This window comes from Myotis yumanensis, unplaced genomic scaffold (genome assembly GCF_028538775.1).
Source record: "Myotis yumanensis isolate MYYU_CA2020_CCGP unplaced genomic scaffold, mMyoYum1.0.hap1 SCAF_1, whole genome shotgun sequence".
NCBI classification, from domain to species: Eukaryota; Metazoa; Chordata; class Mammalia; order Chiroptera; family Vespertilionidae; genus Myotis; species Myotis yumanensis.
Window position 1 is genome coordinate 143,375,688 of NW_027223752.1, and position 14,607 is coordinate 143,390,294.

Consider the following 14,607-nt stretch of genomic DNA (forward strand, 5'->3'; position numbering starts at 1 on the left):
AAATATTTAGAACCATAGTTGGAAAGGTAAAGACTGAGTAAGGCTACTTTTATTTGTTAAAAAAATGTAAAAGGTGAAGATAAAGGAGAGAAACAGTTCATCAAATCCTGGGATACTAGAGCAAGGAGAAAATATTTCAATTTTTAGTTAGGAAAGTTGAAAATTAATATTAGGGATATCACTTTTTATAGGGCAATGTGAACTACTGTTCTAGAGTCTAAACTTGAAGAGGAAAATAAGCAATCTAAAAAAAACTAAAAAAATAACCAGTTCATAATATAAAAGGACAATTAGTAGATGGTTAAATTTTCCTTACTTTATAGTGGATGCCCATGTGGTCAAACAGGTATCTTCCAGAAATGCATTTCCTGGCACCCATATTTTAGAGTGTCAAGCTGAATATGGACAACAAGCCGGATTCTTTCCTCTGATTCTGTGCTCTTACCTTTACGGCAAGCTCCAGAGGTGAGACTTCAGTGCAGTCTAATGAGAAATTAAGCAGAATGTAGACTCTTAAAGGTCAAGGACTGCTTTCTCCCTGAGAGATCCTAGCACCATGACAGAAAGCTATTAAACTATTTTCTCCTTAATCATGAACTCTAAGAGAAGAAATAAAGAAACCTAGGCATTTTAGAGAAACAATGAGGAGAAACTGATACTATTGTAATTCACCTAGTTATCAATAACAGGAAGGGAACAGAGGAAAGAGAGACACATGCCCAATAAAGTTGGAGTGATGTCGAGAGGGTTCTTGCTTGTCAGTCACACCTAGGATCAGATTATTGCACAGAATGGGTGTGGATACTGCAAGTGCATGGAAATTTAAGATATTTAATCCCCTAAAAAAAGAAATTTGCTCTTGATTGACTCCTAGCTTATGGGGCTCTCACTCACTCTCCTGTTTCCTGACCGCCCCCCCCCTCCACCCGCCCCCCCTCCCCGCCCCACACACACACACACACACTTCTTCCAGGACTGGATCAAAGGAAATAGGACTTTAGAAACACAGAGATGCAATCCCATGCAAATAAAAATCACTCGTCCTCCCATGTGAGTCTCAGAAAATACTTTTTCTGGAGCTATTGTAAAGACTTCAGCCCCGGCACTCAGTGAGGAAAGGGAAACCTCACCTTCCCCAATAACAAAGCCATCCAGATTCTGAAGATATGTAGGTATAGTTATCACAGTCTTAAAGTTGCTAGAAAAGGAAGTCAATTTTTCAAGAGTTTCTTTTTGTTTGGAAAATACATTAAATAAATCTTATAATTTATATTTATTATTAAAGTATCATTATCATGGTAATTATATAATTCTTTCATAACTTTATTTGCATGTGAAATGAATCAGATGGTAGATCTCACTATTTCTAAGTCTTTCTTTTTTCAAAAATTTCAGCTGGATCCAAGTTGAAGAAATGTGGTCTCAGTAAAAATAGGCTAATTTGTAGTGATTGTTGTCTTTGGCAAAAACATATCAGTTCATACATAGTTTGGATCAGGAGTTGCCTGATTTCATGAAATTTATAATAACTGCGTCTAAAACAGGAGAAATAAGCCAGGATTTCATCAGGACAATAAACAAATTAGATCAGTAAAATGAAGATAATTCCTTACTTTATTAGGAAGTCACCTTTAATCCTAAAATGTTACGGCTGGAGTTACAAGAATAAACAGCCGACTCCAGTAATTTAGCGATAAAATCATGGCTGACTCAATTCAGAAACTACTGCCCTTTATCTGCCCAGGAACAGATGCACTAGGCCCTGCCAATTATGTAACTAGGATCAGGACTCATTCTTTCCTCCAGTGAAAACAAGAATTTTAAAGTAAAATAAATGTCTCTTCTCTAGGTGCCACTTTCAACTTCTCCTGGAAATAATGCCTCAGTGAAAAATGCTAAATAGGCTTTAGTTGAAGTGCTTTATCAGAAAGCACCACCGTAGCTTAACACCTGGATCACACAACAGCAGTGTCTGCTCACAGGCCAAATGCCCAAAGGTTAGGAGCCCTGTGACACAGGAAAGCAGCCCCATTTCCCTTGTACCTGCCACATACAGTCACTGACATGTAAACGCTATGCCCTCTGGAGAGTTCTGTAAGGAAGCTGTGGGCCTAGTTTAGGCTGCATCAGCAGCTGACCAAAATCTTGATGAAATGCATTATTTTAAAATAATGCCCCCGGGGTTTTTTTAAGTGGACAAATGTCTGGTATTGAGCACCTCTGCCTGACATCAGAAATTGGGCAGACCAACATATGTCTTAAATTGCACTTACTTCTGAGAATGCTTCTTACATAAATCAAACCTTCCTATTTTCTTCTACAAATGGGTTCAGGTAAACTGGTTTGACTTCATTAAAAAATTGTGACTTTCATTATTCTTTAAACTGCCTATTTTTAGTGCTAAACAAAACCCATGATTTGATTTGTCTAAATTGTCATCGTTTTTTGTTGTTGTTAACCCTCACCCGAGGATAGTTTTTCCATTGATTTTTAGAGAGAGTGTAAGGGAGGGAGAGAGAGAGAGAGAGAAACATTGATGTGAGAGGGACACATCGATTGGTTATCTCCCAAATGTGCCCTGACTGGGACTGGGGATTAAAAACTGCAATCCAGGTACATGCCCTTGACTAGGAATCAAACCCAAAACCCTTCAATGTAGGGGCCTATGTTCTAACAACTTAGCAACACTGCCCAGGGCCTGAATTTTCATCATTTGAGTCAGGAAGTTGATTAAGCCAGTGCTTCTGAAAATGTATGTGCATACAAACAACCTGAAGATGGTGGGAAAAGTCAATTATCATTCAGTAGCTCTGGTGTGGGCTTCAAGATTCTATATTTCTGACAAACTCCCAGGATATGCTGACGCTGGTAGTCTGAGGACTACACTTTGCATAGCAGTTAAGCAACTATTATTTAACCCATCAATCATAAGGCTTGGGTCTACTCTAAGATATTAAGAGAGAGCCATTGAAAATTCTACATTTTTATGCTCTGAAAATGTCCATATTTTTACTATAAAACTGCTTATAACGCTGCCTGGGTCATTCAGGATGCTGTCCCCATCTTGAACTCACAAAATCAGACCACACTTTTTCAGGACCAAAAATAAACCAAATAAGATCAACCAAATATAGAGAAATATCTTTGAGTAAACAAAAACCTCCTTTTTTTTGTTTGTTTCAATAGGTTTTATATATAAAGAGTAAAAGTTGTTTTCTGCTTTCTAGAACTTCTTATCAAAAGGAAGGACAGTGATTGCATTTTTAAAAGGTTAAGAGATTTGCCTTGGGTTTCTACAGCTGAAGCGTTTCATCACTATTTCTGTGGAGTGTTGAGCAGCTTGGACTCTGAAATGAAATAGTCACTGTTGCAAAAATTTATCTCAAGCATTGCAGTTTTCCGCAGGGAAGTTTCTAGCTAGAAAAGGTTGTGAAATGCTGGCTGGCTAGTTAAGAACATTGCCAGTCTACAGAGGGTTCAGACAAACTTGCAAGAAAAATAATGACACATAATACATAGGAGAAGGTATTAACAGAGTAAATTGAAAATATAAATAATTTAATAAATTATGATGCTATCCTAAAGTTAATAATACATTTCTCAAAAATTACATATCAATTTAAATTATAATCAAATAACAGATTTTAAGTAGAAAACACACTGGAAATAGGAATTGGTAAGAAAGGATTGAAGAAGTAAAAGTGAGCATCGCCAGGCATAACATGCGAAGATTCAAGTGGAGTAAATGTGGAAACCTCATCTCTGTTCTCAGTCAAATCGCAAAATTTCATGGATATGATTTCTATTATGTTAAAATTCCAAAGTTCAGATTGGGCAGTAAATGTACAAAGAAAATATCCTTAACACAATGAATCTTTAAAAGAGTCTCATCCACTGTAAAAACCGAAATGACAATGATCCTATATAATAAAAGCCTAATATGCAAATTGTCCCCTGGGGCGGTCATTCACCAGGAGTTCGACCAGACCTGGAGTTTGACTGCTTGCTATGACGTGTGCTGACCACCAGGGGGTGGCGTGGACCATGGCGGGCTTTGGTGACTCAGCTCTGGCAGCAGGCGGCAGTGGAGGCGCTGCGGGCCCTGATAAGCCAAGGCAGGATGGTGGAAGCTGGTGAGCAGGCGGCCCAATCACCCTGCAGATTGCCCTGCAGATGGCAACCAGTGGCAGCAGCCCCCCTGCTGCCCAGCTCCCATGATCTGAGGGAGCCAGGTGGGGGGCCTGACCCTGACTGATCACTCTGGAAGTGGGATGGTGGAACAGGTGAAGGGGCAGTGCCAGGCCAAGGCAGGGTGCCAGGTGGGGCTGCAGGACTGAGAGGCTGGGGCGCAAGCTGGGGCTGCAAGGCTAAGGGTGCAAGCTGGGCCCAATCTCTGCAGGCAACCCCAAGGGACTCCACCCGTGCATGAATTCATGCACCAGGCCTCTAGTCTTCCATATCATGAAAGGCCTGTGGCTGTGATGCCATAATAGTGTCACGACCAAACAACCAGTCACCAGGAGGTGCATGGAGCACCTCTTGTGGGCCGGGACTCGTGGCTTGCGCAGTGAGGCGGGGCTCGCCTGGGGCTGGTGGCAGAGGCTGTGCAGTAAAGAGGAAACAGCAAGGCAGGTAGTGGGCAGGTGGGACTGCGTGTGAAGAGGGCGCTGGGGATGGGCGCTGGGCAAGTGGTGAGCATGGCTTGGGTTCCCAGGTGGCAAGCAGAGGTGCTCCTGTTGTGGGGGGAGGAGCGGGGGCACATGCAGCTGCAGGGGGAGACGGCCTGCGGGAAAAGGGCGCGAGCTGGGAGCATTGCAGAGCACTGGCCAGCGTCCACGGAGCATGTGAGGCATTGTGGGGCGGCGGACATGGCCCTGATGGCAGGCTAGGCCTAGGGGACCCTACATGGGCATGATTTAATCGTGCACTGGGCCTCTAGTATTAGTAATAGGATACCGACATATTGTGCTTTATTCTTTAAGATATATTTTTCCAAGTGTTCACAGAACTTACTTTTGGTTGTTTTGTCCTTGGCCTATGGTTTAACTCAGCAGAGGATTTCCTTTGTTGTGCCAAGATTCCATTTAGTGAAAATTTAGGATTATTCTTATTGCTATGGCTCTTGGGAGGAAGCAGGTTTGATTAGCTAATAATGATGTTACCAAAGTTAAAAACAGTTTTCAAAGCTCTACTATGAAATTCAGTGGAACACTGGAAATACTAGTATATGCAGAGGTCTCTGATTTAATTAATCAAGTTAGAAGAAATTTTAAATCTTTTCAACCAGTTGGTATTAACAGCTATTGCTGCTCTCTTCTTCATGGCCACTGACCTTGGTAGGCATGTATAACCTGATTTAGGTTTGCTGGGTTACCTGGGTAATGACTGCTGAATCTTTTGTGGCACCTTTTCCAGACTCACATCTCTCTCTCTCTCTTTTTTTTTTCATATTTTCTGTGTATTTCTCTTCAATAATTGCATGACCCAACACCTTTCTGTCTGCTCTATACAATGAAAATACAAACTAAAGGAGAATAGAAAAAAAAAATAATGCATTAAATTGTACAAATTACAAATCTTCCAAATTATACTTACATTAAATAAAATACCCAAATAAGAGACCTACAGTCAATGACTGCATTCCGGGAAGCCTCAGACACTGAGGCAGAGCCGACATTCCTGGGAGGAGATAAGAGACTGGCATCCAATCAGTTTGCAGTGGGCTCGGGACGCCCGCCTGCCAGCTCCTGGCAGGCCATCGGCATTGCTGTGCAAGGACGTGATCTGGGGGAAGGTAAGAAGCAAGCTCCGATTCTGAGTTCATTACAACTTCTCAAGCATTTCCTCAGCCTACACAGTACAGGTTCACAAAGTAAACATGTTAAGGTAAGCAGACAACGCACTTTCTTGCTGTATTTATGTGGGATTCTGTCTACAATGGGCAGTCGCGAAGAGGTTTCTCCGCAGGACATGTCACAGGACCCAGCAGAGTCAGTGGGTCTGCAGGAAAGAGGACTGGGACAGAGGCCCCCTCGAGAGCTGGAGAAGACCCTCAGAATCCGCCTGCAGGCGCCCCTTCCCCCCCAACACCCGACATACCCTTAATGTAGCCTTCCGCTTTGTTCCGGAAGTCCTCCTTGTCCCTCAGGTGATGCTCTGCGGCCTCGATGTTCAGTGGCTCATCGGAGTTCAGAAGATCCGTAAACGAAGAGTTTAATCCCCAAACAACACCCTTTAATGTTCTCGTGGGAGCCCAGCCAGTGCCGTGGATGGAATGCTCTCTCAGTACCAGTGCACTCAGACAGATCATGCCCTTCTCTGTGATGTCGGGGTGCCAGTTCCTGGTCAAGCATCTCACTTTGGGCAGCACCACGTTGTCTGCATCAGGAACTTCTGTTTCAAACCGAAATTTTCCACCCTGGTAGCAGCCCTCATCTGGGTTACAGTTAGCTGAAAGCAATGAAGCTTGTTTGGGTCAGGAACATGCGCTTTGCATGTACAAGGTACCTTAGCTTCAAGTTCTGCAGCCTTTTTAATGAGCAGTCTGTGCCTCACAGACACCCTCTGAGTGGAGTCAGAGGCTGTGGCTGACGTCCGGACCTTTGAGACCATCATCCCGCTTCAGTGTGCTCCCCAGCGTCGGCATTACTGTTACCTTTTCCCTGGGCACCTAGAGAAGGCGAGGCGGGCCTGGCACCCAACACCATGCCCGGCAGGCAGTGACTAGGCGCGGGCCCTCACAGCCGCACCCACTCCTGGCAGCGGGACTAGAAGTGGTGGGGCCCTCACATGTCTTTTAAATAAAACATGGCTTTACTGTGGTACAATTTCAATATTCATATATTCATTTAGTAAGCCACCTTCTTGTTCATTCCATTCTCTTTTCTATCTTACATCCTTTACTTTATTCCTCCACTGGCCTCCTATGTACCCCAAATATCTTTCTGCCTTTGCTTCTCAGTATCATAAAATATAAAATTGAACAGAAAGCATTCCCCAATTTTCATCCACGTTGAGAATAGGTGAAGCAAGACAGGCACATACACAGAGAGATTTGCATGTGACTCTTTAGGACATGTCTTTGTTCCTGTTCTCCTTTAGGCTTTCAATTTTTAGCTGCTAATTAGTTTTAAGTAGTTAGAGACAAATACAATTTCCTTTGAAGTCAGCCTCCAGTTTATTAAATTTATAAAAGAATTTATTGGGTGCTAAGTTCCAGGCACTGTGCTAGGAATTGGAAGTATAGAGATTGGACTAGCATAATTCCTCACCCTCAGAGACTCACAGAATAGAAGAGAAAACCAAAATTTTACCAAGCACCTGACTTATTTAAAATAGAAAATTGTATAAAACCCTTCATTTATATAATTGTTCATTCATATATAAGCTATTCATTCATTTATTCACTCATTCATTCATCTATATGCAGTGTACAGGGAAAATAAAGTCTCTGCCTTCAGGAGTTGGGAACTGAGCAAAGACTGCCCACATAAGACTGCATCGCTGAGTGTATGCAGCCCACAACGGATATTTTTACGGCCCAGCCAATATAACGGTATATAAGAAACATTTTAATAAAAATTTCATAATTTAATTTTTACAATATCCTGTTATACATAACTAGAGGCCCAGTGCACAAAAATTTGTGCACTCAGAGAGGTCCCTCAGCCCAGCATGTGCCCTCTCGCAGTCTGGGATCCCTCAGGGGATGTCCACCTCCTGGCTTAGGCCTGCTCCCTCGAGGATTGGGCCTAAGCTGGCAGTCAAATATCCCTCTGGCAGCCCGGGAGCCCTCGGGGGATGTCCACTAGCCAGTGGGGAGCAGGCCTAAGCTGCAGTCGGACATCCTTAGTGCTGCTAAGGAGGCAGGAGAGGTTCCCGCCACCACCTCTGTGCTGACAGCCGTCAGCCTGGCTTGAGGCTGAGCAGAGCTCCCCCTGCGGGAGTGCACTGACCACCAGGGGGCAGCTCCTTCATTGAGCATCTGGCCCTAGTGTTCTGTGTGTCATAGTGACCAGTCATTCCCAGTCATTGTGCTGTTAGGGTCAATTTGCATATTACCCTTTTATTATATAGGATGGGATTTATTTATCTTCTATAATTGAAACTTTGTATCCTTGAGCGGAGCCCAGGTCCAGCTGGAAGCCTGGGTTGGCCCTGGCAACCCATCCTCCCAGCCCCTCCTTGAGTGGAGGCCACTGCCCACTGGAAGCAGGTATCTGGGATTTATTTATCTTCTATAATTGAAACTTTGTAGCCTTGAGCGAAGCCCAGGGCCGGCAAGGGCAGGTGGGAAACTTGGCTTCCTCCATCGCCGGGGGCAACCCAAGCCTCCTGCTCACTCCAGCTCTGTGGCCGCCACCATCTTAGTTGGGTTAATTTGCATACTCACTCCTGATTGGCCAGTGGGTGTGGCTTGAGTGTAGCAGAGGAATGGTTAATTTGCATGTTTATCTTTTATTACAATAGGATTATTAATAATGAACTACAATGTTCATTAATGACTAATTACTATAATCGTGTTGCATTCATTTTTCTTATGCACCCTATGTGCAGGTGCACCATTTCTCTCCACTAATACTAGCAGCAAATATTTTAGCAGCTGATTGTCATGTCATTAGTCTTGGACTGACTTGTTTGGTGTGCGCAACAGGAAATATTTCACTTTCAGAGAGCAAGAAAAATAGGTTTACGAGTATTTGCATTATGCTTATTAATTTGTGCAGTTATTCAGTGCCTGGTAAGTTAATGTTCAAGAAAAAATATTAATTTTTATTAAAATGTTCCATTATTTTATGTTAACAATTACTCATTTATTTCAGCCCTTTGTATTCGGCACATCTCTATTGAAATAAACTTACATTTCTAGGAAAATTGAAGCTTTTGTTTTTTTGCAGCCCACATAAACTTAAACCTTGTTTATTTAGCCTGTGTTAGCCTTTGAGTTTCACATGCTTGTTCTATAGGTACTGACTCAACAAGAGTTTTATTTTTTAAAAACACCTTGGATTTTGCCATCACACACACACCTGTGACAAGATTTGTGAATGCTGCCTTGTGCTTTGTTGTGAATATGCCCCTGACATCAGGCTCAACATAAGCCCTGTATTTTCAATTTAAAATACTTTCCTGGTGAATATTTTACTGACTACCACTTTACCTGCATTTGGTTATTCAAGCAAGCAGGAAACTCTCTGAAAAAAAAAAGTGTCCTGTGGTGTCAACTATGCCTGGAAGTACCCCAAACCCCCACATGTAGCTATGCTTAAAATGCCTATTATCAAGTTCAATAGAGCAACATAGACACAATACAGGCAAAGAAAAGCTCTGTGTGTGAGAGTTTGCAACAAAAATGGCCTGAAGAGATAACATTGTAAAGGAAAGTTGTCGATATTTTCTCACATTGATAAGGAGCTACTTTTGACTCCCTTCAAGTAGACAGATTCCTTAGCTGTTTGGATAAATGAATCATTGATAAAAAATGAAGAGTGAGCCTGAAAGAGTTCATGGTCTGATTGAACAAGATAAAAAGAATCTCACAAAACGCATTTGCAGAACTATGAAAAGCTCAAGTCACTTCAAAATAGCCGTAAATTTCTCAGAAAAAGAAAAGAGTGTGTGCTTAATTTCCTGTTTCAATGTAGGAACAAAAGTTAGAGAAAAAAGTTGGGAACTTATGACTATAGGAATGAAAGGAATAAATTTGAATAAAAAGGACTAGAAAATAAAAAGAAAGTACCCAATCAAAATTCTGGCAAGTGATTTTTTGGACAGCAATAAACAAATTCTACAGTTTATATGGAAATCAAAAGACAGAATAGCCAACACAATACTTATGAAAAAGAATGAAATCAGAGGACAGACACTACCCAATCTCAAGATTTACTTTAGAAGCTAGAGTAATCAAGGCAGTGTGCTATTGACAAAAGAATAGACAAATAGATCAATGAAACAGTTAGAGAGGCCAGAAATTGACTCATACAAACATAGTCAAGTGAGCTTTGACAAAAGAGCAAAGATAGTTCAATGGAGAAAGGGTAGTCTTTTCAACAAATGGGGCTGGAACAACTGTATATCCAGACACTATGACTTCATAAAAATTAACTCACAATGGATCTGACACATAAATATTTATTCAACACTATAAAACTCCTGGAAGAAGGCAACTGAGAAATTCTAGGTAACTTTGGGTTTAGTGATAACTTTTTAGATAAAACACCAAAAGTAAGAACTGTGAAAGAAAAACTGGTAAGTAGGATTTCATTAGCGTTAAACACTTATGCTCTGTGAAAGACGCTGCTCAGAGAATGAGAAGACAGGTTACAGAGTTGGAGAAAATATTTGCAAAACACATCAATAAAGGTCTCGTATCCAACCAAAATATACAAAGAACTCTCAAAAGTCAACAATAACAAAACAAATAACTCAATTTAAAGTGGACTAAAAATTGAAGAGACACCTAACCACCAGGAGCAAATATGTATATGAAAGGATGCTCAACATCACATTTCTTTAGGGAATTTTGAATTAAAACAACATTGAAAGACCAACACACGCCTATTAAAATTGTCATAAATTCAAAACACTGACAACATCAAGTACTGTGATAACAGTGAGCAACAAGAACTCTCCTTCATTGAGGACAGGAGTGCAAAATAGTACGGCTATCTTGGAAGACAATTTGGCAAGAGGGAGATGGTATATTGGGAACACTCTGTAATTTCTACTCAATTTTTCTGTAAATCTAACACTGCTCTAAAAAAAATAAAGTGTATTAATTTTTAAAAAAGAGCAAAATTTTTCCTGAAACAAAAAATCAAATAAAAGCACAAAAAAAGTGAAAAGCAAAATAGAAGCTTAAGCCTGCTCTTGAGAAGAAATCGTAGGACAGGAAACTAAAAGTGAAATGAGATTGTCAATAGGATGTAAATGTTTTTGAATAGAACCATGATTTTTAAATGTAGAAACAGAAACAGCAAACCCAAGATTAAAAGTTCAGGGGGATTCAATCCCATATTACTTTCATAGCCAAGCACTAAAGGGACCTCAAAAAAATGGTTATGCTCTATATTATAAAAATTGGTTTGTCTATTTTGGCATATGCAGTATTTGTATTCAACTCTGGTTGATGTTATAGTAACTAACAGTCCAGGGCCTGGGCCAATCTATTTTAACTAAAGTTTCTCAGGGAATCATCATTATGAATTAATATTTAATGTGTCACATGTTACAAAAGTAAAAAATAAAAATCATAGTTCCATGTTGAAATGATTCCCAATATTTGTAAAATTTAAAGAAATGTTATTTTCCTGCTACATTGAATATTGGGAAATGAAAGGGGAAATGATGTAGAATTGCATTTGACGAGTGAAGACTCAATAATAAACAGCTATTTGTAGATATTGGCAAATAGCACAGCATGTAAGCAGCCATTTGAATGGCACACCTCTTATGAATGACTATAACATCACAGAGAAATATTGAGTTGACCCTGAATTGCCAGAAATATAATAGCTCCTGTTTTGTTTTTGTTGCTATGATTTACAGTGCTATTAGTTATTGGCAGTTAAAATCTCTTTTTAAAGACCTAATTGTTACTTGATTATTATTTATTATGAGATCTTTTCTGTCTTTTCTAAGTTAAACTGTGGATGGTGCAAATTGACTCGCAAGTAAAATGGTGGTATTAAATTCATACCCCCATCTTTGGAACCAGGATACTCTGCTGCAAAAGATAGCAGCAGAAGCAAACACAGGTATGTGATGTCAACCTCTTTTTACTTCCTGGGTTTCACATACCTCACCGAGAAACTTTCTCTCTATCATGATGGAGACAAAATAAAATGTCACTATGTTTCGGAGTCTGGAGTACACAGGCGTGCCGTCATAGCTTCACTGAGTAATCAAGGTCATTTGATGTGGCCCTCATCTGTTTATCACATGGCAGAAAGACAGGTAGCTCTCTGGCCTCTTTTAAAAGGGCACTAATCCCATTCATGAGTGCTCCACCCACCCCCAAAAGCCCCATTTCCTAGTACAATCACTTGGAGATTACATTTTAACATATGAACTTAGACATTAAGCTCTTCACATTATTTTTACCTGTTCTCTTTCTCTTTCAGTTTTTGAGGGGGCAGGGAAGTCTTCCTCAACTCAGTAAAAATCAGGGAAATACAAAAGAAAACACCAATGAGATGCTATAGTTTACCTATAGGATTGGCAAAAAAAATTATACTCTGCCGATATGTTGATGAGAATATTGATGGAATTAAGAGTTCATATGAAGCCCTGTGGATATAGCTAGCTGTTGATCAAACCCCTTTGCTCCTTCCAAGAACACAGGTTTTGGCTGAGAAGTGGTTGTCAAACTATTTCCAGCCTTTCTTGTAGCTGAGTGTGGCCTTGAAAGTAGTTCTCACCAGTTGAAATCAGAATACAACTTCTGAGACAAAATCTTTAAGAAGTGAGTGTGCCTCCTGCACACTCCAGTTCCCCTTCCATTAGTTGGATACAGTGAGTAGCAGAACCACAAGAATCTAAGATTTCTGATTTACTGCATGGAGGAGAGTGAATCACAGACTAGGAATAATTGTAATGGACTGTAGTCTTTGGGGCTAGTCATCGTAGCTTACCAAACTAATATATACTTCAGAGAATAATTTGACCAGATCTAGAAAAACTGAATGTACACATACTGTACCATCTAGCAATTTCACTACTTGTTATGTTTCCTTGAGAAACATTTGTACCATGTCAAGCGGTTACCCATTGCAGTGTTGTTTATAACAGCAAAATAATAGAACCACCTAAATACTGGGATGGATAAAGAAAACACAGTATTTTCACATGATGGAAGAGCAGACGACAGTTGAAAGAGGTGAACTATACATGTTGCACTTTGAAAGAATTATGTGCATAACTAGAGCTCCAATCCCTAAGCTTTTGTGGGGAAAATAGAAATTTGCAAAAAAGAATACCACCCAGCTGCATGGTTTAGTGGTTGAGCATAGACCTATGAACCAGGAGGTCATGGTTTGATTCCCTGTCAGGGCACGTGCCTGGGTTGCGGACTCTATCCCCAGAAGGAGGCAGCTGATCAATGATTCTCTCACATCATTGATGTTTCTATTTCTCCCTCTCCCTTCTTCTCTGAAATCAATAAAAATATATATTTTTTAAAAATACCTAATCATGATTCTATTTACTAAAAACACAAACACACAGAGGAAAATGTTTATAGCACACTAACTGTGAATGTAAAATTATAAAAGATATATTAAAAGTATAACACTAAGCCCATTATCTCAAAAATGGAAGTTAATAAAATGGGACCAGGTTTGTGGTCAAGAAGGACTTTATTTGGCTATAATACATTGTATCTAAAAAAAAAAAAAATAATGTATACTTACCTGGCAGGGGAGATACCATGATCACGAAGGTGGTTTTCCCAGGGTGAGGCTTATCCATTGCACTCCGAATGTGCTGACCCCTGCAATTTCCCCAAATGTGGGCAACTCGACTGCATAATTTGTGGTAGTGGGGGACTGCATTCGCGCTCTCCCCTGAAAAAAAAAAACAACAAGAAAAATAATGTTAGTATATATTATTTGTATAATGATTTTGAAAAATGGAGAACAAAGAAAGAAAGCAAATGTGACCAAATACTGACAGGGTTAAATAATGGGTGGTGGAAATCATGGTCTAGTATAGGAAACCAGATACTACTGGTTCTCATGAAGTGAGATACCATGTGTGCACAACAAACTCTCCCAAGACTCAGCTAAATATCTGTCTTGTTTTACATTATCCCAGGACCTAGGAGCCCTGGCTTTGAAAGAGAATAGGTACAGGTGTGGTAGCTCACGGCCCCCTCTCAGTTTATTTTAACAGCATTATAAGTTACAAGTCATAACATTACCCATTGCAAAGACACAGTTCAGTGAGTTTTAGTAATTTATAAGAGCTGCATAGCAATCCCTGCCATTCAATATTACAGCACTTCCATCACCCCCAAAACTGCTTTTGTACCATTTTGCAGTCAATCTCTACTTTCACCACTAGCTCCAAGAAAACCATCAATATGTTTCTGTCTCCATAGTTTTGGCTCTTGCAGAGATTTCCTATAAATGGAATCACATAATATGCATTTTTTTGTCATTTAACAGAATGTTTTGAGATTCACCCATGGCTTTGTGTATATCAATAGTTTATTTCTTCTTAATGTGGGTATATTATATGAATGTGCCACCTTTTGTTTATCTATTCACCTGTAAATGGATATATGGGTTGTTTCCATTTGGAGATATTATGATTAATGAAGCAGACGAGTCTTTGTGGAGAATTATGTTTTCAATTCTGTTGGCTAGTGTAGTGTGTTGAATGGTGGCCCCCAAAAGATATAACCACTTAGAACTTTGTGAGTGTGACCTTGTTGGGGAAAAGGCTACTTGCAGATGTGATTAAGTTAAAAATCTTGATGTGGAAACATCTTGTATTAGCAGGGGCCCCAAAATCTGATGGCTGTGTCTTTATAAGTGACAGAAGAGAAGACATAGGCAAAAATAGGAAGGCCATGTGAAGATAGGCAGAAATTGGAGTTATACCAAG

At 40.2% G+C, this 14,607-nt stretch overlaps 1 non-coding gene and 1 pseudogene across 1 annotated transcript; one reads left to right on the plus strand and one right to left on the minus strand.

Moving 5' to 3' along the window:
- Positions 1–382: 382 nt before the first annotated feature.
- LOC139018294 (NEDD8-conjugating enzyme UBE2F-like) lies at positions 383–6,646 on the minus strand (annotated as a pseudogene).
- Positions 6,647–13,401: 6,755 nt separating this feature from the next.
- Positions 13,402–13,565, plus strand: LOC139000347 (U1 spliceosomal RNA). The gene has a single exon (XR_011469561.1). It is a non-coding gene; the product is annotated as a U1 spliceosomal RNA (small nuclear RNA).
- Positions 13,566–14,607: the final 1,042 nt, after the last annotated feature.